At 42.5% G+C, this 26,132-nt stretch overlaps 1 long non-coding RNA gene across 1 annotated transcript; it reads left to right on the forward strand.

Moving 5' to 3' along the window:
• The first annotated feature begins 941 nt into the window (after positions 1-941).
• On the forward strand, positions 942-24,253 carry LOC123328033. Its single transcript, XR_006542754.2, has 3 exons — positions 942-2,823; positions 13,698-13,853; positions 23,935-24,253. It is a non-coding gene; the product is annotated as an uncharacterized LOC123328033 (long non-coding RNA).
• The last annotated feature ends 1,879 nt before the right edge of the window (positions 24,254-26,132 follow it).

The following is a 26,132-nucleotide window of genomic DNA, read 5'->3' on the forward strand; positions in this document are numbered from 1 at the left end:
GGCTGTAGGAGCAGCCTGGGTGAGCTATGGATTGAGGAAAAGACTCCAGACAGACTGACCAAGGCCAGGACCAACTAGCTTCAACAAGGAATGGTGAGGGCTTGAATGAAGGCACCAAGGGAGGAGAGGAGGGGAAAGATTCAGGAAGATTTAGGAGACTGTATCAGTCGGTCAAACAGAAACCACTATATAAATAGTGCAGGCAGAAAGGAATTAAAAATTGCAGAGGTTTTCCAACTATGACCTGTAAGCCAGACTCAGCCCACTGCCCATATTTATAAGTAAAGTTTTATTAGAGCACAGCCATCTTCCTCCATGTCCCTGTTATCTCGGGCTGCTTTTGCACTATCGTGGCAGAGGGGAGCAGTTGTGACAGGGACTGCATGTGGGCCTCAAAGGCTAAAGTATTTACTAGCTGGCTCTTTACTGAAAACGTTTATCAGCTCCTGGAAAACTGGGAAGTTGGTACATGCAGAACTCCAGGGGCAGCTGAGGAAACAAGCATAAAGGACAAGAACTGCTGGTTTTCAAGGGACTGCAGAAATTGCAAGAATATTGGCCCCGCTGATCTCAGCATTTGTCCCACCAATGCAGGTGAGTATTGGAGAAGGAAATGGCAACCCACTCCAGTGTTCTTGCCTGGAGAATCCCAGGGACGGGGGAACCTGGTGGGCTGCCGTCTATGGGGTCACACAGAGTCGGACACAACTGAAGCAACTTAGCAGCAGCAGCATGCAGGTGAGTGCCTGCAAGCCTGTGCAAGTCTTGTGTCTACAGACGGAGAAGCCTGCCATTGCCAAAAGGTTAAGCTTCTCTTCCATCTTCCAACTATATTGATTCATGCATGCTAAGTCACTTCAGTCATGTCTCTTTGTGACCTTATGGACTGTAGCCTGCCAGGCTCCTCTGTCTATGGGATTCTCCAGACAAGAATACTGGAATGGGTTGCCCTCCTCCAGGGAATCTTCCTGACCCAGGGATTGAACTCATGTCTCTTATGCCTCCTGCATTGGCAAGTGGGTTCTTTACCACTAGCACCACCACTAAAAGGGCAGAGGTCACTTAATTGCTGTATGGGGGGAATGGGAGGATGTGGAGAAGGGGACAGTGCTGACCTCTACCCCCACATGTTTACTGTCTCAGTGGTCAGTCAGGGCTCTTCCTCATGGAATAGATGCCCTGTTGTTGACTGGGGACCATCCCCTGAAATTTAACAAGCCTGTGGCAAAAAACTCTCTCCACCCTATTTCTTCCTTATCTCAGCAAATGGAGGCCTTTTCACTCCAGCAAAACTGGTTTCATTGCTTACTTCCTCCAAATTGGTGAGTCCTCTTGTAAATGTATTCTTACATCCTATGAAGCCACCGTATATCTGACTACTGATTGGTTGTCTTCTAAATGAGGAATGCCTTCTTATGGTTTATGTGCAAATACAATACTGCAGGTACTTAAACATCAATAACTGTACAAACAGCATAGTAATTGGAATGGTTGTGGTTAAAATGAAACTCTCCTAGAATCCAATTTATAAATCTAGGAAAGGGCTGTTATTTGTGACTAGGAACTCTGTGTTCATAGTTTATAGAAAATACAGAAAGATTTTCAAGACCACATGGCAAATGCGAGACAGACCTGGAATTTGAATCTCAGTCTGTTCCCACAGTGTCTTAGGGTTACTCTGAAAAGCTGCTCTTAGTTCAGTACTGTCGTATTTCTTTTCAGGAGTAAAAGAAAAAAGAGAAATGTATTAGTCCAAGTTCTCTTATTTTTCCAAGTAGCAAAACAGCAATTTATTGGCTTATGTACTTAGAAGTCTGGGAAGGAGATCAGGCATGGCTGGATCCAGAGGCTCATTTTTTTTCCTCTCCTGTTTCTGCTCTGCGTTTCTTTGTGTTGGTTTCTTCCTCAGGTACACCACCTCATAGGCTGACGAAGTGGGGCAGGGGCAGGCTTACTTGGTCTGTAGCGCCCACACACCCTCTGTTAAAATGGCAAAAATCTTGGATTTGAGGATCCAAGCTGAGTTTGTGATTTTTATTGAACCAATCACCATGCCCACTCTTGGGGGAGAGGATTGGGTCAGCCCTATAGGAACCACTTGAGCTGAGAATGGGGGTGGAGGTGTTGATTCTCCAATGAGACATATTCTGGGGTTAAAAACCTCTTTTTACTACAAGAAAAAAAAGGTGGACACATCCTATCTTCTCCATTGTCAACATTCATCTACTTGTTCACTCATTCTCTGGCCGACTGCTGGGTCTTCAGGTGAGTAAGACGCATTTGCCCCTGGGGGAGCCTAATGGATCCTGCGCTCTCAGGAAGGGTGCTTCTGTGCACTCGCGAAGCATCCTCCGAACTAGAAAGGGGAAATGCATCTCCTCCAGGATGCCCTTTGACACGAAGGATTTCTGCCAGGACCTGCCAACTAGAGTCCTTTCAGCTTCCCAGTACCTCTCAGTGGGCGCTAAGACAAAGCCAGTGAAGCGCCGGCCCCTGGAGAGGGAGCAGGGAAGGGGAGAGAGCACCTGGGGAGGTCCTAGAGCCCGGTTGTGGGCGCCGCCCACCGGAGACCTGGAGCGCCTGGAGCGCCTGCACGCGGCCTAGAAACGCGAGGTTTGAAGTAACTGCAAGCAGCTTGCGTTCACCACCTGCTTCTGATTAGCTGGCGGCCAGGTGAGCGCTGGGTCGAGGAGCCAAAACTCCGCGTCGCTGGGAGTGTCTGCTCGTCTGTCCAACCACTTTGCCCACCGCCCCGCCCTGCACAGGTGCCGCGGGGACGGCGGGGACGGCGCCGCGCTCCTTTTCCTTAACTGTTCCTGCGAGGTGAGTCGGCTCAGCCACAATCATAACTACAATCATAACTAAAATACTATTAATTGGTGTAATTTGAGTATGCTGAGACAGACACCTGGCTAGGGGCTTTGCGTCCAATTTCCTAATCTTCGTGATTGCCATAAGGGAGGGCATTTTACTTGTGTTATATGAAGGACCGAGGCTTAAATTAGAGAAGTTAACTTGCCCGGCGCACGTGACTAGGAAGCAACAAGGTCAGGGCAGAGCCACAAGAGGGCGAGCCTCTTTTTTCTTCATTGTCCTATCAGTCTGCCTTTTCCTTGGGGAAAACCCACGAACTGAGAAAGTAGGACTGACATATATACACTCCCAAGTGTGAAATAGATAGCTAGAGGGAATCGGCTGTATAATACAGGGATCTCAGCCTGGTGCTCTGTGACGACTTAGAGGGGTGGGGTAGGGGAGGGAGTAGGGGGAGGCTCGAGAGGGAGGGGATATATACATAAATATACTTATATATGTATGTGTGTATGTATGTGTGTATATCGGAGAAGGCAGTGGCACCCCACTCCAGTACTCTTGCCTGGAAAATCCCATGGACGGAGGATATGTATAGTTGCATTATTGTAAGGTAGAAACCCGGGGCTTCCCAGGTGGCTTCAGCGGTAAAGAATCCTCCTGCTAATGCCAGAGTCGAAGAAGACAGGGGTTCGATCCCTGGTCTGGGAATATTCCCTGGAGAAGGAAATGGTAACCTGCTCCAGTATTCTTGCCAGACTAATCTCTGTCCATGGTGGGCTACAGTTCATGGGGTCGAAGAACTGAACACAGTAAGCATACACGCACTCAGGGCAGAAACCAACACAACACTGTAAAGCAGTTATCTCCAATTAATAAAAAAACAAGAAATGGCCACCTCCCAAAAATCCCCCACAATGTATTTTGACAAATGTAAAACCCACATAAACACCATATATATGTGTGTATGTATACATGTATGTATTGTTTATTTATTTGAGGAAATGAACAGCATTGGGAATATGGGGCTGTAGGTAGGATGAACACATTTCTGAAATTGGGAATTCAGCTACATCTGGTGTGACAGGCAGAGTTTTTGAATTTAGGAGTCTTGTACAGTCTGGGATGTTGGTCTTCAATAACATATGGGGTGAAACTGTAAAGCCACAAGAGGCCTTGGTGAGTTATGGCTGGCAATCCACACCACCTGCCCACATGTGCTAGCTCACACTTACCTGGAGCTTCCTCTCAGGCTTGTCCTGGACTATCCAAGACATATACCAATAATATATCAAGTGTTATAATTGATAACACTTGGGATTAAAGTCTGGAGCAGCTCCTTCCTGTGTAAGATAACCTAAAGGCACCAGTCTTCCTCTTTTTCTATTTTCCTCTCCCAATTTCTCCTTGCTCCCAACTGCTTGGTCTGATTGAGAAGTCTACATGTCTAAATTACTTATTCTTTACAGGGGAGAATATTGGTACTGGCCATTTCTGATTGCCTCATTTCACCAGGCCATTTCTGATTGCAAGTAACCACTCTAGTCTAATTATCAATCCATTTAAGCGATCGTTTGTACCCCTTCACTAAGGAAGTTTATATCCACTGATTTCTCCAACCAGACTTTAGGCTTCTGGAGGGCAAAGACCTATCTACTTTATGCGATGAAGCCTTACTGTGTGCTATGTTGAGCTTTAATGCTAAGTAACTGTGTATCTGTGGTTCCCAAACCTGGTGGTACATTGCAATCAGCTGTGTGTGGCTTTTTTCCCCTTCTTTTTTAAAAGACTTTGCCTGGGGATTCTGTCTAGATCGCTTTGGGCTGAAGCCTGGAAATCTGTATTATATGAACGGGTGGCGCCATCCCTGTGTCATCTCCTCTGCTGCACCTCTGTCTTGCCCACCTCTCATCATGGTTTCATGGGGTGGGGTGGGGGTTCCCTGCAGCACTGGGAGAAGAGCTTGGGTCTATTGGCAGGGATTGAAATGGACTGTCACACTACTGCCCCATTCAAGAGTTGCCTTGGGGCTGTGGTGAGGCAGACACTCCCAGTGGGCAGAGCTGTGAGTGGGACCCTTGTTTGTCTGTTTTGCTTGAAAGGAGAGGTGGCCTGAGGTTGTTTCTGTGGACTTTTGGGCAATGGTGAATGATTTGGTTAGGTGTGTGGAGCAGGAGTCTGGGGAAGAAGCCTGTGACTGAATTATGGGAGTGGGCACATCTTTGTATTGACCATCAGTACTCAGCAGAGGATACTCCTGGTTGACTCATCTGGTAGATGTCTGTCAGCCTCTGCTCAGTCGCCCCAGTGTTCACATGGATGAAGGAGCTAGAGTGTAGAGATGGAGGCTCTGCATGGGATCCCTCCTACCAGAGCTGGTCCAGTTCTTGTCACTTCTGAATACCCGGTATGTTAATGGCAGAGACAAAAGATGAGCCCTTGGTATGGTACCACTTTTAAGAAGTCCAGCCAGACATTTGTTGCCAAGTTGATGCCCCCAGGCCTTTATCACCCTGTATGGAACAGTGATTTATCCTTTTTGGAATTGATCTCACCAGATATTCATTGGCCTTTCCTGTGCTTCTGATAGTATCATCCGAGGGTTCAAAGAGAGCCTGTTTACTGACAAGGGGTCCTACAAAACAACTTTTCAGCTCATTCAGCTGTTTCAGCTAAACAGCTCATTTTACCATTAAGGGGGTATGATAATTGGCCTATCAGCACAGAATCCTCTGGGCCTACCATACGCCCATCATATGGGAGTGAAATAAAAGGTTGGACTGGCCTAAGGGGCCTTTTACCCCTCGGGCTGGAGTCAGCTGGCCATAGATGTCCTTGGGTTAGCGCCCTCCGGGCATCCAGGGACTCGGGATGCCTATGTTTCCATAGAGGAGGCCAGAGGCCAGATGGGAGGGTGTGTCTGGGAGGACACTGGATGGCTAGGAGCAGGGACAATGGGGGAGCCTAATGGGAGCAGAAGAGGGTGACAGGCAACCAAGCAAAACCGGAAACAGGCCTCTGGTTCCCCTTTCTGGTGGTTCTGACTCGTGAATCTGAGGGAGGACTAGGGAATCTGGACTTCTTGAGTAAGTTGGGTGCTCTCGCAGGTTTGGGAAGCATAAGGGTTGGAAAAAGGAATATAATCAGAAAGAGGCATGTGTGAGTACTGACTTCACCACTTACCCAAGGTGACCTCCCTTCACGGAGCGTTGTGGGATAACTTGTTTATAGTCTTTTCTTATTTATAAAGTTGGGCTTATGACATCAAATGGGATAATAGTATGTGAACCATTATTGCATGAGTTAATATACATTAGGCTTGTAAAATGGCGTCTGGTAAGCTCAAGAATGCTATTGAGGGGCTAGTCATTTTAATGTAAATTAATGTTATTGTTAAAAAGTTTAGGGCGCTAAACTTTTAGGTTTAAAAGTTAGGTTAGACTTTAGGGTAAAGGGTCTGATGAGGGCCAAAGATATACCTGAATTCTTGCTCGTTTGTTTGTGTGCTGTGAGCTCAGTCTCTCAGTGGTTCTGGACTCTGTGACCCCATGGACTGTAGCCTGCCAGTCTCCTCTGTCCATAGAATTTTCCAGGCAAGAATACTGGAGTGGGTTGCCATGCCCTCCTCCAGGGGATCTTCCTGACCCAGGGATTGAACCTGTGTCTCCTACGTCTCCTGCATTGGCTGGCGGATTCTTTACCACTGCACCACCTGGGAAGAATCTTGATCATTAGACTTTCTTTTTTTTTTTTTTAATTTTTTTTATTATTTTTTTATTTTATTTATTTTTTATTTTTTTTACATTAGACTTTCTTAAACCTTGCCCTGAGGGCCAGGACTACCATATCTCTCCTTTTCTTTCCTCCAATTTTTTTGGAAAATAATTTCAAACTTACAAAAGGTTGCAAACATAAAATAATGCAAATAGCACCTATATACCCTTTACTCCAGTTCACCTGTTGGAACATTTTACTCCTGTTTGCTGTATCATTCATGGTCTTTATCTTTCTTCTTTGCTCTCTAAATATATGAAATCTTTATACATACATATTTATATACATATACACAAATTTATATATGTGTATACATATATTTATACATAGTATATATTCATTGATATATATTTTTTCTGAGTAATTTAAAGGTTAATTACATGCATCATGGCTTTTTACCCTAAATACTATTAACACAATGTACTAAATACTGAGCTATGTAATACTTGGTGTACTACAATAGGAATAGTCTCTTATGTAACCACAATACAATTAACCTTACAAATTTATAGTGATACAGTATTTTATCTAAGCCATGTCCATATTCCAATTTCACCAGCTGTCTTTTATAGCACTTCCTACCTTCTCATATAGAATCTAGCCTAGTGTCAGGTATACAATTAGTTGTCATCTCTCTTTAGCTTTCATTAATCTGGAACATTTCCACAGCCTTTTTTTGTCTTTTGTAACATTGACATCTATTTCCTGCTTTATTGAGATATAATTGACATATAATGTGGTACAAACTGTTGATTTAACACACGCATACATTGCAAAATGATCACCATCAGAGTGTTAGCTAACCTATTGCATCACATAGTTATCACGTCTTTTTTTTTTTTTTTTTGTGGTGAGAACATTTAAGATCTACTCTGTTAGCAACTTTCAATTATGTAATAGTGTGTTATTGACTATGGTTATTATGCCATACATTAGATCTCCAGAACTTATTCATCTTCTAATTGGAAGTTTTTACCCTTTGACAATGTCATCTTTTCTCCACCCACCAGTGCCCATTAACCACCATTCTACTCTCTGTTTCTATGAGTTCCACATATAAGTGATTATTTATATAGTCTGTGGCTTAGTTTTCTTGATTCCTCTGTTTGTGTCCCTTCTAGTCTCTGTTGATGCATTCTTCCAACCTCAGTCCCAGAACTAAAGCAAGTGTGCTGTGTTGGAGAAGGGTGCCTGTGGAGGGAGGGAATGGGGGAAACCAGAGAGACATGCAGCTGGGTAGGGAGGGTCACTGACCCCGTTCTCAGGAACATAAGTTTGGGCTGGACCAGCTCTCTACTGAGTGCACAATTATAACCTTTTCCTTTGGGTCCTGAGAGGTGCAGAGTCTAGGGAATGTTAGGCTTGTGGCTATGTATGTGTGTGTACAAGTTATGAGTACAATCTTGCTTCTCTCCTTGAAAAGGGAAGCCATCATTGAAAATATTTTTTATTTAGCCCCACTCTGAGGCCTCTGAACTGCCATTTCTTCATACTAAAAACTGTAATAATAATATAAAAAATAGCAACAATAAGGATAATTGCCCATCTCTCCAGGGTACTCTGAGGATAAAATAAGATAATGAACTCAAAAGTGCTTTGTAATCCAAGAAGAGCTATCATTATGCTGCATGTTGCTAAATACCAGTTATTATCACTGCCGTCTTCCTGGGGGCCTTTCTTTTGTATGTTAAAGAGAGTTTATGTGATATCAGTCTTTTATTTCAGACAGTGTGTAGAACAGCCTTAGTATTTCCTCTTAATTTCTTGAGGCGAGACAACTAACTTGAAGTAAGGATCTACCATGTACCAGATGCTTTACACATAACTCATTGTAACTGAAAAAAACCCTTGTTATTGTATACAGTCATGATTTTTCTTCTTTTTTTCTGAACTACTTGAGTAAGCAGTGAATATGATGCCTCAACACCTCTAAATAGTACAGTGGATCTTTCTCCCCCAAACAGCACTTTCCTAAATAACCACCATGTGTGTGTATGTGCTAAGTCGCCTTAGTTGTGTCTGTCTCTTTGTGACCCCATGGACTGTAACCCACCAGGCTTCTCTGTCTGTGGGATTCTCTAGGCAAGAACAGTGGAGTGGGTTGCCATGCCCTCCTCCAGGGCATCTTCCCAACCCTGGGATTGAACCTGCATCTCCTGCCTTGGCAGTTGGTTTCTTTACCACTGCGCCACCTGGGAAGCCTGATACCCTCCATGATGGTTGCCAAATGGTGATTTTCTATTTCCATTATTCTAGCTGCATTTACTAATTGACGTTGTACTGTAAGAAGGAGCTTTCCATTTTTCTTTCCCTCTCTTCTTTCATCCTTGAGGTTTCATGGATTTTCATTTTATTCAATGGACTGTGAACCCCATTATTACTTTAAAGTTCACATTTTCCAAGTTTGGGTCATGGGACTTCCTTCAAGCTGACTTCTGAGTTCTTTTGACATGTCTTCATTAAACTTTAAGCGCTGTCTTACTCTTTTTAAAGGTCAAATCTGTTTATTTCCCCCACCCAGTTTTATTGAGAAATAATTGACACATCACTGCATTCATTTAAGGTATGTAGCATGATGATGTGATTTTTATACTGTGAAATAGTCACCACAACTGCTTCATCTAACATCCATCTTCTCATAGAGACGTAACAAAGAGAAAGAAAAAAAAAAGAAAAAGGAAAAAATTTTTTTCTCCTTGTGATGAGAACTCTTAACAACTTTCCTATATATTGGATTGACCAAAAAGTTCATTCGAATTTTTCCATAAGACGTTACAGGAAAACCCGAACTAACTTTTTGGCCAACCCCCTGTCATCCTGCGATGTTCGCTATAGGCATCAATGCTGTACTGCCCCAGTACCTCTTTATCTTATACAGGCAAACCTCAGAGATATTGCACATTGAGTTCCAGACCACCATGATAAACTAAAGCAAGTCGTATGAAGTTTTTGGTTTCCCTGTTCATATAAAAGCTTTATTTACACTATACTGTAGTCTGTTAAGTGTGCAATAGTGTTGCATCTAAAAACACAATGTATATATCTTAGTTAAAAAACACTTCATTGCTGAAAAATGTTAACCATCATCTGAGCCTTCGGTGAACTGTAATTTTTTTTGCTAATGGAAGGTCCTGCCTGGATGCTGATGGCTGCTGACTGGTTAGGGTGGTCATTGCTGGACATTGGGTTGTCTGTGGCAGTTTCTTAAAATATGACAATAATAAAGTTTGTTGCATTGATTGACTCTTCAGAAACAATTTCTCTTTAGCATGCAATATCAATGATATTTGATAGTATTATTTTACCCCCAACCAGCATGCACATTTATCAGTTAAGTTTGTTATCTTATGTGGGTTAGAATCATGGTGCCTGAAAACAGGATAGTCACATCACAGATCACTATAACAAATAATAATGAAAAAGTTTGAAATACTGTGAGAAGCATCAAAGTGTGACACTGAGACATAACATGAGCAAATGCTGTTGTAGTAATGATGACAGGCTTGTTTGACTGCAGGGTTGACGCAAATCTTCAATTTGTAAAAAAATATCTGTGAAGTGCAATAAAGTGAAGGGGAATAAAATGAGGCATGCCTGTATCTGGTAGTTTTCGCCTTTTGACCATCTTCCTCCAGTTCCCTCGCCCTTCACCCTCTGCCTCTCACAGCCACAAGTCTGATCTCTTTTTCTGTGTGTGTGTGTGTGTGTGTGTGTGTGCTTTCTTAAAAGATTCTGCATATAGGTGAAATTATATAGTATTTGTCTTCTTCTCTCTGACTTAACATAGTGCTTTCAAGGTCTGTGCATATTGTTGCAAATGGTAGGACTTCCCTTTTTTTTTTTAAATGGCTGAATAATATTTCATTGAAATATACAAGCATTGATGGACAAGTGTTCATGTCTTGGCTAATTGTAAATAATGCTGCTATGAGCATGGGGGTGCAGATATCTTTTTGAATAACTGTTTTACTTTCTTTGGATATATCCCCATGAGTGGACTGCTGGGTCTTATGGTAGTTCTGTTTTTACTTTTTTGAGGAAACCCTATACTGTTTTCCATAGTGGCTACATTAGTTTACATTCCTACCAGCAATATACTAGAATTCCTTTTTCTTCACATCCAGGTCAGCACTTGTTATATCTTACCTTTCCCCACTGCCCCCCATTTTTTGGCTGAGCAGTTAGGCACGTGGGATCTTAGTTCCCTGGTCATGGATTGAATCCACATGCCCTGCAGTGGAAGCACGGAGCTAACCACTGGACCACCAGGAAAGTCCCTGTCTTGCCTTTTTGATGATGGTTATTCCAACAGGCATGAAGTGTTATCTCATTGTGGTTCTAATTTTCATTTCCCTAATGACTAGTGATCTGACACGAGTTAGGGACTTAACAACAACAACAGTGACTAGTGATGTTAAGCATCTCTTTAGGCCCTTTGTGTATCTTCTTTGGATAAATTTCTATTCGGGTCCTTTGCCAATTTTTTTATTGGGCTATTTGTTCTTTTATGCTGTTGAGTTATATGAGTTTTTAATATATTTTGAATATGAATCTCTTATAGGATATATGGTTTGAAAAATTTTTTTCCATTGCTTAGGTTGTTTTTCCCTTTGTTGATGGTTTTCAAAAGCTGTACAGAACCTTAATTTGATGGAGTCCCATTTTATTTTCAATTTTCTTGCTTGTGCTTTGGGTGTCATATCCAAAAAATTCGTCGTCAAGGCCCACGTCAAGGAGCTTTATTTCTGTATTTTATTCTAGGAGTTTCAGGGTTTCAGGTCTTATATTTAAGTGTTTAATATGCTTGACTTAATGTTTGTGAGTTGTGTAAGATATGGGTCTAGTTTTATCCTTTTACATATGAACATCTAATTATCCCAGTTATTAACTATTTATTGAAGAGACTATTTTTTTTTTTCATTGCGTTTTCTTGGCTCCCTTGTCAAATATTAGATAATCATATTGGGTTATTGGGTTTATTTGGCTTGGGTTTATTTCTGGGCTTTTGATTCTGTTCTATTGGTCTATTTGTCTGTTTTTATGCTTGTACCATAAACTGTTTTATGCCAATTTTAACAACAATAGCTTTATACTGTAACTTGAAATCAGAAAGTATGATTCCTCCTGGTTTATTCTTCATTCTCAGGATTTCTCTGGCTATTTAAATAACCATTTAAATATAAATTTATATGTAAATAAAAATTTAGGAGTATTTAAAATATAAATATATATAAATTTAAAATATAAATTTAGGAGTTTTTTTTTTCTCCTAGGGAAAAAAAAATGCCATTGCAATCTTGATAGGGATTGCATTGATTCCTTACTTTCTGATACAGGATGTTCCAGGCTCATCTTGTACTCACTTATTTATATCTTTAAGGCCTTATATGTTTCCATTTTATTCAATGATTGTAACCCATCACTATCATTGTTTATTTTAAAGTAACTGTTTCTTTAATCTCCAATTTCTTTCCCCTCAAATTCATCCTATACTTTCACCAGATTAATCTAAAATTTTAGCTTGGCTACTGTCATATCTTTTGATCAAGCTGGCAACTTTGAAGAAGCAGGAAAAAACCCAAGCTTATTACCTGTCATTCAAGACACTGTACACTCTGTCCTCATCATTTCAGGAATTAGTGGGAAGGTGATGGTAGCAAACCCTTTTTAGAACTCTCAGCTCTGATCACATCCAAGTCCAGCTTCTATAAATTTGAGGACTTCTGTTGAGTTTTATTTTCTAAATTTCAGAGATGGTAGATATGATTGACTGACTGTTTCACATCAGATTTCAATGTCAGCTGCTCTTGACGGTTATTTTTGATTGATTTTCCTCCTTGGTGAACTCTTGCAACAGCTATTAGAAAAAAAAAATCATGTCAGAATTCAACGCTGTTAGCCTGAAGCCAGCCAGAAAGAAAATGGACAAGCCTATAACCAGTCAGCCCAACCTTCTCCCTGTTATAGAACATGTCTATTTTTCCCATCCCCGAATAAACATAACATTTGCCCAGTTTGACGTTTGGGTTAGATTCTTTCTGCCCTGAACGGACTGCTGAACGTTTTCCCGACTGTTTCCGCCCTTCGCTTCAAGGCCCCCTGTGACGGGGGCTGTGATGAGTTGCACCAGTAGTGCAGTAGGTGGCGCTGTGTGCTCGGTGCGTGGTGGTCCGCGTCTTCCCAAGATTTCCGTTTGGAGAAGGCATGGCGTCTGGCATCCTTTTAGTTAAACTTGATCTATCTGCTCGGTTTCTGTGGAGCAGGTCTGAGAAACAGATTAGCCAATTTCTGACCCTAAACGGAAGGTCAGCCGTTCTGCGCTCAAATGTAGCTTTCACCGTAGGCTGGATCACATCCTGGGCTGAGCTTTGGAATTATGCCCACAGGCTGTGAAAATGACCCTGAGGCGTTTCTTCCCAGCCTCTGCCTGGGCAGTCTTTTCTGGGTTTTGTACTTGGAAGCAGACACTACTTTAGAGTCACATCCTGAGCCCGTGAGGGTGGGGGAGTTGGGTTGACCATAACTCATCGGCTTTTAAGCAGCAAGGTTGCTTGGTGTGTTTTAGCTGACAAAGCTTAATTTCTAAATCCGATATTGCCTTTTAAAGTGGGGCCGACTTGACCGAGGCCTTTGTTGCTCCCACCCCAATCTGAATCTTTGAGCTCTTTTTTTTTTTTTTTTTGGGCTAAAAACCGTCCTGATGGTTCAGGAGAGCCAGTCTCCCAGCATGTGACTGTGATCGTGCATTGCACAGCACCTAATAGCAGGGTGCTGAGTGTATCATTTGTCAGCCAAGCCGCAGGATCACAAATTCCTTAATTAACTGTGGGGGTTTCAGGTTTCACAGAAGGAACCCGTCTTATTTTTACAAAACCTGAGCATGTAGAATTGAGAGAATTGAAAAGCACCTTAGAACTGTGCGCTGGATGACCTGCTAGTATATTATAATAATAATTCCCTAAATACATTTACTCAAGGCATATCTAACTTCCATGTCTCTTATAGTTTCCTGCGTTGGAGGGAATGAGATGACACATCCTATCACATTTCTATAATGAAGTTATTAGAGTAGAATTTGATTATTTTTATTTTCCCCTGTTGATTGTTTTCAGGTGACTTCCCTTTTCACTTGTGACCAGTAGATGGCTCTATGGCTTTCCTGTATCTGACACACATTAGTTGAATGCTGCTTACTGTATTCCTGGAGAAGGAGATGGCGCCCCACTCCAGTACTCTTGCCTGGAGAATCCCATGGAGGGAGGAGCCTGGTAAGCTACAGTCCATGGGGTCACAAGCAGTCGGACACGACTGAGCTTACTGTATTTAGTTCATTCACTTTTGCCCTGGCCGTTAGGGAAATCTTGAGCTGTTTCATTTAGTCCCATAGGTGAGGAGAACGGTGGATGAAGGTTCTCTCCCATCTGCCACCAAACTGTTACCATCTCTGCCCTTGGTGTCTGAATCTTTGAGAACTGCAAGTTGTGTGTGTGTGTGTGTTGGGGGTTGTCCCCTGGAGCAGTCAGATACTAAGTCTGGGGCACATGGGCAGCAGTCCCTCTGGATGGTTGGTGGGCAATGTGCTCGCTACTGTTGATAGAAAGACCCTCTCCAGATGCAGAGGGCATGATAAGTAGCATGGCTTCTCAACTCTGGGGTGTAGAGTGCTTACTCACTTGGAATAGAGTCTGGGCCGTCTGTGAACACAGACTCGGCTCCCATTTGTCTTTCTAGTCCTGGGGTTGTTGCTTGAGTGCAGCAGGAGTTGGGGCATACCTGTGGAGGCCACCTGGGCTTCTGTCCACACGGTCTCTCTAAGGGAGGGCCCTTTGTTGAATCCCCCATTACTTTTTCATCACCCTTTCCTCCTCCTCTGCCATCACTCACCCAAGATTGGGGAAGACTGTGCCCCAACCACATACTTGTCTAAATCTTTTTGTGTTGCCTTTGTGAGGCAGAGATTGCTAGTGCTCATCTACCTCTGGTTCTCCTTTTCTTTGTGGGCACATGTGAAGATGAAGCTTTCTGGTCTTTCTTAAAATTAGGTGGGCCATGTGACTTATTCTGGTCAATAAAATGTGAATGGAAGTGGCATTTTTTGATTCCAGGCGATTATGGATGGATTGTGTCCCCTCCGCCACCTCCAATCTTCCCAAATTCATGTGTTGAAGCCCAGCCCCCAGTGTGACTATATTTGGAGAGAGGGCCTTAAAGAGATGATTAAGGTTAGGTCAAAAGTGTGGGGCCCTAATCCATTATGTGTCCTTATGAGAGAAGGAAGAGACCAGGGATGTGTATGCAGAGGAAAGGCCACGTGAGGACGTAGGAGGATAGGAGGCGACAGTCGGCAAGCCTAAGAGAGAGGCCTCAGGAGAAACCAAACCTTCTGACACCTTGGTTTTGGACTCCTAGCCTCCAGAAACTGTGAGCAATCCGTTTCTGTTGTTTGAGCCACGCAGTCTGTGGTATTTTGTTATGGCAACCTGAGCAGAATAACATACAGGCTGAGGAATTTAGAACTGAATGTGAGCTCTCCTTTCTCTTTCTTCCTCTGCTACACTTACCTTCAAGGTCATGTGTTCCAGAGGACACAGCTGAAAGATGGATGAAGAAGGCCCAAGCCAAGGAAGTTTTCTTTTGCCAAGTCGCTGATGTTTCTGGCTCAATTTTTGCTGTAGGGTAGCCTAATGTTAATTAGACAGACTTGGACCTTGCTCTTTGAAAACAAAAGCTAAGCTTCTGACCCTTTGGTTCTACGGGTCCACGGGATGAACACTCCTTGAGGCAGTGGCTGCCTCAGTGTCTGGATGCGTTAATGGGGTTGACTCTCAGGGTAACTGGGAGTACAGAGATTGAAAGAATTGGTTAATACATCAAAATATTATACTATTGCGGTTGCATAGGGTTCTAAGGGACTTAAGAGGTTTCCTCTTGGTGTTCGAGCTGTGCCCTCCTGGTCTCATAGACCTGTTAAAATTTTTTGAGGTGAAGGTCAAGGTCAAGGGAGCCTTTAGCTTTTCTCTTTATTCAGAGCAACTCTGCTTTTTATCTGTCTAGGGTTCTGTGTGAGATTTAATTTAAATGAAGCATTCCATTGCTAAAGAAATTTTAGTTCCATGGTCAAAGAAATGCAGCTTTATGAGTATCTGAAGCTCTTTCAGTTTGAGATTTAGTTTGATGCAGCCAGAGCTCTAAATTGATGGGTTCAAGGTCATAGCCTTCAGTTTAGCTCAGTTCCTTAATTCTCGAAGTGACTAGAAACAAATATCTCTGACTCATGGAAATAGAATTGTACAAAGTACAGGATTTACTTACTGTGGGTTTTCATGTATTAATTTTTGTTTATAAAAGTTATTTATGGAAGACCCCAATGGCATATAGTGATGCAGCAGTGATACTAAAGCCATGACCTGAAACGGTATATGTGTGTTTCATATGTTGCCACTTCCTGTCCTGTGTTCACTGCAGACATTACTAATTGACCACAGAACTCATTCCTACAGAGCCTAGATATAGCTCTGCAATTCTCAATATAGTGCTCTAGGCAACCTCTTCTAACTAATTGGTGTTAGCACATGGAGTTAAACCTCTTTTTTAAAAATCATCTTTAGCGTAATCAATAGCAATTGGGACTCGATGCTGGTTTAGAGCTGTGGTAAAGTTGGTAACAGAGTGGTCAGTACTTCTGGAAGCCCTCAATGACCATTCTGACCACAGTTTTCAGAATTAAAATTAGAAATGTGTTTCATGAAAATATATCAGTCAATGGCCTGGTTGGTAACAGATGGTGTCCCCAAGGTGGTGAAACAGCAGAAAATTTACTGAAGGGGCTGTTGACAAAGGGCAAGTCAGGTTAGGGGAACCAAAAAGGGACAGTGAGGCATCCAGGAGCTAACAAAAAGGAGAAGCTGTTCTCATCCTTTGGCCTGACTGGGCCAGTGGAAGGGACAGAATTACAGGATCCTGAGGAGAACTGGGGACCTGGAAGAGAGGCTCCCTCTGTAGGAACTGTGGCCTTAGGCTGAGGGACACAGCTGAGGCAGATGAGGCAGGGAAGAGGCTGTGGAGTAAGCAGCCTGACCCTTCTTTACTGCTGCCACTTGGTCTTTTGGCATCTTCTAGTACTTTTGCCTGGAAAATCCCATGGACGGAGGAGCCTGGTAGGCTACAGTCCATGGGGTCGCTAAGAGTCGGATACGACTGAGCATCTTCACTTTCACGCATTGGAGAAGGAAATGGCAACCCACTCCAGTGTTCTTGCCTGGAGAATCCCAGGGACAGAGGAGTCTTGTGGACTGCCATCTATGGGGTCACACAGAGTCGGACATGACTGAAGCGACTTAGCAGCAGCAGCAGTGATTGAACCCTGTTTACTGAACAGCCCCTTTAGTAAACTCTCTGCAACTTAAAACTCAACATTCAAAAAACTAAGATCATGGCATCCAGTCCCATCACTTCATGGCAAACAGATGGGGAAAAATGGAAACACTGGTAAATTTTATTCTCTTGGGCTCCAAAATCGGTGTGGATGGTGACTGCAGCCATAAAATTAAAAGATGTTTACTCCTCTGAAGAAAAGCTATGACAAGCCTAGAGAGCCTCAGAGACATCACTTTGTTGACTAAAGTCCATGTAGTCAAAGCTATGGTTTTTCCAGTAGTCATGTATGGATGTGAGTGTTGAACCATAAAGAAGGCTGAATGCTGAAAAATTGATGCTTTCGAATTGTGGTGCTGGAGAAGACTCTTGAGAGTCCCTTGGACAGGAGGGAGATCAAACCAGTCAATTCTAAAGGAAATCAATCCTGAATATTCATTGGAAGGACTGGTTGAAGCTGCAGTACTTTGACCACCTGATGCGAAGAGCCAACTCACTGGAAAAGACCCTGATGCTGGGAAAGATTGAGGGCAAGAGGAGAAGGGGGTGATAGAGAATGAGATGGTTGGGTGGCATCACTGACTCAGTGGACATGAGTTTGAGCAAACTCTGGGAGACTGTGAAGGACAGGGAAGTCTGGCATGCTGCAGTCCATGGGGTCACAGAGTCAGACATGACTTAGCACTCACGCACATACCTGATTAATGGTGTTGTGGCAGTTTCAGGTGGACAGCAAAGGGACTCATTCATACACATGCATGTATCAATTCTCCCCTAAACTCTCCTCCTGTCCAGGCTGTCATAGCATTGAGCAGAGTTCCATGTGCTGTACAGTAGGTCATTGTTGTTTTTCCATTTTAAACATAGCAGTGTGTACATGTACATCCCAAACTCCCTAACTATCTGTTCCCCCTATTCTGCCCCGCTCCGGCCTGGCAATAATACATTTATTCTTTAAGTCTATGAGTCTGTTTCTGTTTTATAAATAAGTTCATTTGTATCATATCTTTTTAGAGTCTGCATACAAGGAATGTCACATGATATTTCTCCTCTGTAATAGTACTTTTTAATGTCGGTTGGCCCCCTAAGGATGAGAAGCAGAAGCTGTCAGGAAGATTAAGGACTATGCCTAGAAGGGCCCAGTAGCCTCTGCTGAAGTTTATTCTGAGCAATTTCACAGCCAGATCAGATTCAGGGTGGTGGGGACACAGACTCCACCTCGTGATGGGGGAGTAGCCAGTTCACACCGCAGAAGAGCTGGTGGGACAGAAAATATCATTACTGCCAACTTTGCAAAGAACAGCCTTTTGCAACTCATTCACATAGCTCTTTTATTCCACTTGTTAGATGGCTCCAGTTCTTTCTCAGGGCCCCTCTCTTGATTTTAGTGACAATTTGTTGAACACCTGGTCACAGTCACCCAGGGGGTAGATTCTGTCAGCTCCATCTCACTGATGAGGAAGAGGAAGTATGGAGAGAACAGTGAATTATCTTGCCTGAGGTCGGTCAGGTAGTAACTCAAACTGGCCTTGTTTCTGAAAGGATTTATTATGCTTAAAAATACACCCAACACCACAAAACAGAATGAAATAAATGGGCTAGGGAATTGCAGCTGAGAGAAACATAGGGTGAAGTGATGAGAACTTGTCTGGAGCTGGCCACACGTTTGGCATAAAGATGGCTAGTGGCCAACACAACTTGAGGGAAAAGGGAGAGAGGAGGAACCGTGTCACTATTCTAATTCCTAGTGCTGAGCTCAGGAAAGTGCCCCACTCACAGACCCTCAAAAAAAGTCTCATCTTCAGACATCCCGTGGTTTTGAGTCCATAGGTCTGTTTCTTTCAAAATGCTTCATGTAGGCTGAGGCTTGGGTCAGCCCCAAATGCAGACATGGATTTTAAAAGCCACATACATGGTATAACATGAGATGTTATGAAGCAATGCCTTTTAGTAAACCCATTGTGGCCACTGCCCCACCCCAACCCTTCGGAGAATGTTAGCCTTGGAGAGAGTTACATGAGGGGCTCTCAAGTCTCTTTAAAGGGACTGGGGGATTCACAGATGGGGGACATCATAGGGACAGCTGCAGAGAGAACTCCCTGGGGGAGAAGCTTTCCAGTCTCTGCCTGAGGGAGGTGGGACTTTCTTCTGTTGCTGCTGGTGATTTTAAACCAAGTCATGAAACAGATGAAAAGTAGAAGAAAGAGAGAAAACAGTGTAAAATAATAAAAGCAGGGTAGAAGGCTAAGATAACAGTAAAATGAAAGCATTGAGACTTGCTAAGAGAAAGTTGAAAGGAAAAGAGTAGACTAAATATTTCGATAGGAAGATAAAAGCCCAATACAGATAAAAAGTTAAGACTTAAAGTAATCATGAGGGATAAATAAGGCTTTAAGATAAAGGAAATAGAATGGAGTCATTGAAAGAAAGTGAGAGGAATTAAAAAAAATAAAGACAAAAGCAGATTAGAGTTAAAAATAAAAATAGCAAGCTATGAATAAAATAAAAAAATTAGAATTAAGAATTGAAAAGTAGTAGCAAGACAATAAATCAGATTTAAGGTAAAAGATACAGTAACACAAATAAAAAGGGTAAAATGTTAAACACATCAAAGTTAAAGAGATAAAAGATTAAGAGGATAACAGACTAAAACCTATGGAAAAAAAGTTAAATATATAGAAGTAGATGGGTTTGAAGTTTAAGTACAAGATTAAGGAATTAAGAATGCTCCTTTAAGTGCTAATACTTTAACAAAGAGGATTAAGAGAAAAATATTCTGAAAAGAAATTAAAAGAAAGAAGCTTAAACTGAGAGGGAGAGATAATATAAAATAAAGTAAGAGTAAAGGGAAGGACAATTTAAATTAGCACAAATCAAACAAAATTCTCAAGAATAGTGACAAAGAAAAAAGCTAAAAAGCTATACAGTAAACCGAGAATGTCTCCCTGGCAAACGAAAGGCCAGCAACCGCAAAAACAACATCTATCACCAATTGCCAAAGTGTGTGTAGGTCTCCACACTGGAGGGTCCGCTGGTGGAGTAGCAGTGGCACATATGGAGAGATGAGAAAGGGTATGGAAAGATGAAAAGGATATGAGAGGCTCTTTACTTTTTGCTCGGAAGCTTGCACTCTCTGACACCTTCTTTTGTGCTAATGACCTTGGCACTTGCTCTGTAACTCAACCAGCTGGCGTGGGGGAGGCGCATAAGCAGTGGCCAAGTCCAAACTGTGCAGTCCTCTGGGGCAAAGACCATGGAGGGGAGCTAGTTCCACAGGTGGTGGTGGGAGGGAGGGAGACGGGGGTGGATGGAAGGAGGAATCAAAAGTAGCTTTGCTTAGACATATAGATGGCCACCAGGTGCATGAAAAAGTGCTCAACATCACTAATCACCAGGGAAGTGCAAATCAAAACCACAGTGAGGTATTACCTCCCACCTAGGAGGGCTATTGTCAAAAAGATAATAACAAGTGCTGGTAAGGATGTGGAAAAAAGGGAATACTTGGGCAGTGTTGGAAAATTCGTGCAGCCACTATGGAAAATGGTATCAGTTCAGTCGCTCAGTTGTGCCGACTCTTTGCAACCCCATGAACCACAGCATGCCAGGACTGGACTATAAAGAAAACTGAGCACTGAAGAATTGATGCTTTTGATTTGTGTTGTTGGAGAAGATTCTTGTGAGTCCTTTGGACTGCAAGGAGATCCAACCAGTCCATCCTAAAGGAAATCAGTCCTGAATATTCATTGGAAGGACTCATGCTGAAGCTGAAACTCCAATACTTTGGCCAACTGATGTGAAGAAACAACTCATTTGAAAAGAAAGACCCTGATGCTGGGAAAGATTGAGGGCAGGAGGAGAAGGGGACTACAGAGGATGAGATGGTTGGGTGGCATCACTGACACAATGAAGATGCATTTGAGTAGTCTCCAGAAGTTGGTGATGGACAAGGAAGCCTGGTGTGCTGAAGTCCATGGGGTCACAAAGAGTCAGACACAACTGAGCAACTGAATGGATGGATATGAAGGATTCTACATACACTGGTAATACAAGGGCAGGGATTTTCTTTCTATTTTTTTTTAATTGTGGGGAGTGCTACCCATAGAGGCAGGGAGGTGGGGCTACTTAATATTCACTTCCAAGTTTTGATGAATCAGAAATACAGTTGCAACCAAAGATGAGCAGTGAAATTTTAGGACTTAAGAGTAATCACGAAGAGGATGGTTGGAAATTCAGGGTACCAAAGAGGTTATTACATATAGTTGGATTGCTAATGTTGCTGCTAAAGTACCTGTGATTCTTGGCACAGATAATAGATGAATTATAGAAGATCATATAAAATACTTGTGTGTTTAGAATTTTTTTCCTGGGCAGTAGCTGCTGGCAACTCTTCTGTAGGTAATTACAACAGAAGTCCTTACGAATCTGCTTAGTAGATAGCCTGACAGTGATGCTTAAGGATAATGATTTGTTTCTGGTTGGATGTGTTAAATTGTCAGCTATCAAGGATTTTATGTGTGAGACTGCTGGGAATGATGAGGTCGCAAGAACTTTTTCAAAGTACACCCTCCACAGGACCATCTTAGCATCCTGTGCACCAGCCAGCATCTGTTTTTGTGAGAGAGAAAGAATCTAGACAATCATTTTGAATACCAATTAAGTGGCTTAGAAATGTCCTGGTAAATGCATTGATCCTGAATAATCTGGCCCCAACAACAACAACAAGTCATTGCCTAGCAGTTCCTGGCATAGAGTTAGTTCTCAATATTAGCTACCTATTGTTTGCCCAGCAACGCTAACATTCATGGAAAACTTTGTGCCAGTCACTGCTATAAGCACCTTTCATTTATTCATTATCAGAAGATTCTTTGCCATAAAAGAAAAACAGTACGAAAGACCTGGAGATACTTTTCCAAGGTACTACATAGAAAGATTAAGAGAAAAAAATTGCTAAGTGCTAAGTGAAATTATCAACTTGCCTGAGAAAACATAAAGTATGCACCTAGGAGTTTGATAACAAAAGGAATGAAGAAAGAACTTAAAGAATTGGAAATACAAAGGTTATGAAGGTAACCTATACTAATGGAGGACAATTCAGGTTCTGAAGAACTCCTGTACTTAATGAAGTCTCAGGCTCCTTAGCCCTAGAAGCTCCTGGGAACTAACCTCAAGTGTTTCTAGATTAATTCTTTGATTCTTGAAAAAAGGACAGTTAGATGATCATTTGAGAAGAGAGATTATTCAAAGCCTGTTCATTATGCCCTCAAATTTTAATATTGTCACCTTAAACACACTGCTGCTGCTGCTGCTAAGTCGCTCCAGTTGTGTCCGACTCTGTGTGACCCCATAGACGGCAGCCCACCAGGCTCCCCCATCCCTGGGATTCTCCAGGCAAGAACACTGGAGTGGGTTGCCATTTCCTTCTCCAATGCATGAAAGTGAAAAGTGAAAGTGAGGTCTCTCAGTTGTGTCCGACTCTTCGCGACCCCATGGACTGCAGCCTACCAGGATCCTCTGACCATGGGATTTTCCAGGCAAGAGTACTGGAGTGGGGTGCCATCGCCTTCTCCATTAAATATACTACATGATGTTTTTTTCTGAGCCAGTCAAGAGAATGAATATAATAAAAATATAAAATATAATTATATATTTAGTGTCTTAATTGTGTATTATGATGAGCATTTTAGATAGCCTATGTGATTCAGTATTCACAACAAATTGTCGGAGAGTTCTTTCTTTTCCACATTTTACCATGAGCAAACTGAGCCTCAGAAAGTTAAGTACCTTATTCAAAGTCACACGTGAGCCAAATGGGATGGTGCTGATTGTATATGATGTATTAATTTGAAAATAGAAGGAGCTTCTTTAGAAAACAACTTCCATTTCAGAATATTCATTGATAATGAGATTGCACTGTATTCACATTTGCAATTATGTTGTCATTTTACAAGAAGCTTGACACTTCATAGCACAATTCTTGGGGTTACAGTTGCCTGGCCTCTGTTACTGCATGGCCCTATGAAGTGTTGAATCACTCAGTGTTTCAGCTTCATCATAAACAAAATTGAAACTATATCCATGTAAGTGAAAAAATCCTTTGGCTACTATGGGAATTTAAATGCACTGACAGAGGTGACTAGCTGACCAGGGTTCCAGGGTGACCTGGCAGTGTGTGAAAACAGGGCAAATGACATCTTTTGGCCTTGGGCTGCTGGGGGAGGGGGGGTTGTAAGAGTTCTAATTGGAAACGAGCTGGATGAGGGCCTTGGAGGGAGTTAGATTAGAATTACCATTCCCCCCTCCCCCTTTTTTTGGTAGGTAAGAGAAAGTTAAGTAATGGATCCAAGATCATACAATTAGTTCCTGTTGAAGGTGACACTTGAACTCTGATCTCTTGCCTGATATTTAAAAGATCTTTTGTTTTTCACTACTTTCATGAGGTTTGTTCTTTAAGGATGTTCCTCAGTCTACCAAAAACTGAGAAAAAACTCATTTTTGTGCGTGTGTTTGTTTGCTCCAAATGTATGTATGTTTTCTGTAGAATTACTCTACTAGGATAAAGCAGAGAATATTGGGGAATATTACAAAGTGGAATTAACCCAGCAGAAACAGAAGCCCATCTCCTCAGGAATAGGTCCACAAGAATACCTATGCATCATCCAGGACTGAGTGGGAGCTACTGTCTATGGAGCAAAAGTGGGAGGGATCATCCTAAGGCCTGACCTGAATGTTTCTATTTTACCAAGTCCAGTGACATTGGGTGAAGCAGTTTCTACATTGGCTTCCAATGAGCCCCAATTCCTGGCATTGAAGCCCTTAAGTAATCTCCTCCCTTTCAGTGTGGGCTGGATTTAGTGACTTGCTTCTAACTCGTAAGATGATGATAGCTGAGTAAGAGAGACAGAAATCTGTCATTTCTGAGATCAGGTTACGAAAAGACTCTGGCTTCCATCTTACTTCCCATCTCTTGGTCTCTAGTTTGTTCACTCTCAGAGAAACCAGCTGCCATGCTGTGAGCTGCCCAGCGCAGAGGCCTACAAAGCAAATAATGAGGGGAAGCTTCTAGTCAACAGTCAGTAAGGAACTAAGGCCCTCAGTCTGACAACCTTCAAGGAACCAAATCCTGACAGCACCCATGTGAGTGAGCCTGGAAGTGATCCTCCTCCAGGTGAGCCTCAAGATCACTGCAGCCTGTGAGACCCTGAGCCAGGGGACCCAGCTCAGCCTCTTCTGGATTCCTGACTCACAGAAACTATGATATAATAAAAGTGTGTTTTTATTTTTTTGAACCACTAAATATTGGGGTAATGTAATGTGTCACATAGCAATAGAACGTTAAGGCAGACACAATTGTTCACCTTCATTGAAGAACAGTTGTTTAGTTCAGTTCGGTTGCTGAGTTGTGTCCGACTCTTTGCAACCCGATGAACCACAGCACGCCAGGCCTCCCTGTCCATCACCAACTCCTGGAGTCCACCCAAACCTATGTCCATTGAGTCGGTGATGCCATCCAACCATCTCATCCTCTGTCGTCTCCTTCTCCTCCTGCCCTCAATCTTTCCCAGCATCAGGGTCTTTTCAAATGAGTCAGCTCTTTGCATCAGGTGGCCAAAGTATTAGAGTTCCAGCTTCAACATCAGTCCTTCCAATGAACACCCAGGACTGATCTCCTTTAGGATGGGCTGGTTGGATCTCCTTGCAGTCCAAGGGACTCTCACGAGTCTTCTCCAACACCACAGTTCAAAAGCATCAATTCTTTGGTGCTCAGCTTTCTTTATAGTCCAACTCTCACATCCATACATGACCACTGGAAAAAACCATAGCCTTGACTAGACAGACTTTTGCTGACAAAGTAATGTCTCTGCTTTTGAATATGCTGTCCAGGTTGGTCATAACTTTTCTTCCAAGGAGTAAGCGTCTTTTAATTTCATGGCTGCAATCACCATCAGCAGTGATTTTGGAGCCCAGAAAAATAAAGTCAGCCACTGTTTCCACTGTTTCCCCATCTATTTGCCATAAAGTGATGGGACCGATGCCATGATCTTAGTTTTCTGAATGTTGAGCTTTAAGCCAACTTTTCCACTCTCCTCTTTCACTTTCATCAGGAGGCTCTTTAGTTCTTCTTCACTTTCTGCCATAAGGGTGGTGTCATCTGCATATCTGAGGTTATTGATGTTTCTCCCAGCAATCTTGATTCCAGCTTGTGCTTCTTCCAGCCCAGGATTTCTCAGGATGTACTCTGCATATAAGTTAAATAAGCAGGGTGACAGTTGTTGGGAGGCTTTAATGGAGTGGAATGTTCCATTTTTCCTTCCCATGTTGGTGTTTTTAGAACCATAAGCTATTGCCTAGTGCAAGGATATTCCTTGCTACAGGTGTGAATTAATCTTTAGACAGCTTTACTGTTTTACATTTAGTGTTCATGAGATTCTGATAGTCGGCAACCTTCAGAGCATCAGTCATGGCCTTGTGTTGCCTGAGTTCTGAGGTGATAAAATGTTTACAGATAAGCATCTGAAGCACATCAAGAATAAGAATTATTTTTTTTTAACCACAGCTTCCAATGTTAACAGGTTACTTTCACCATCACTTGGCCTACTGATTTTGCAGCTCACAGGTAAGACTTGGAGCTCATATAAGTTTTGTGTGAAATCTCATGAATTTCCATATGATACTGGGCATTTTAGGACACTTGCCATCTCCTGTTATTTGGAATCTATTCCTTTAGACATTCAGAAGAAATCAGTCCCAGACTCTGTCTTTGACTCAGTCATATGAAATGTAGGTTTAGACAGGGATGATGCACTGGGATGCTCAGGCTTGGTGGCTGGGGTTACATAGAGTAGTGTCCAAGTACAGGGATTGTTTCTGGTGTTAGTTCTAAGGAAATACGTAAACGGCAACCAGAACTTGTTCATTGCTTGAAAGAGTTGGGAACTGCATAACAAAAGATGCATCAAAGGTTTTGCCTTTTTTGAGTCTGTCTGCTAAACAAACATAAGACATCATGGGAGAGGGTCATAGAAGTAGCAAAGATTTGGGAGTTAGGTGGATCTGAGTTCAACTTTTGGCATCACCACTTAATAGCTTGTAATATGGCACATATCACTTACAACTCGAAGGATTGTTATAATTTGTGTAGTGAGGTAAAAAACATAAAATGCCTAGCCTATGTG

The sequence above is a fragment of the Bubalus bubalis genome, chromosome 11 (assembly GCF_019923935.1).
Source record: "Bubalus bubalis isolate 160015118507 breed Murrah chromosome 11, NDDB_SH_1, whole genome shotgun sequence".
Lineage (NCBI taxonomy): Eukaryota > Metazoa > Chordata > Mammalia > Artiodactyla > Bovidae > Bubalus > Bubalus bubalis.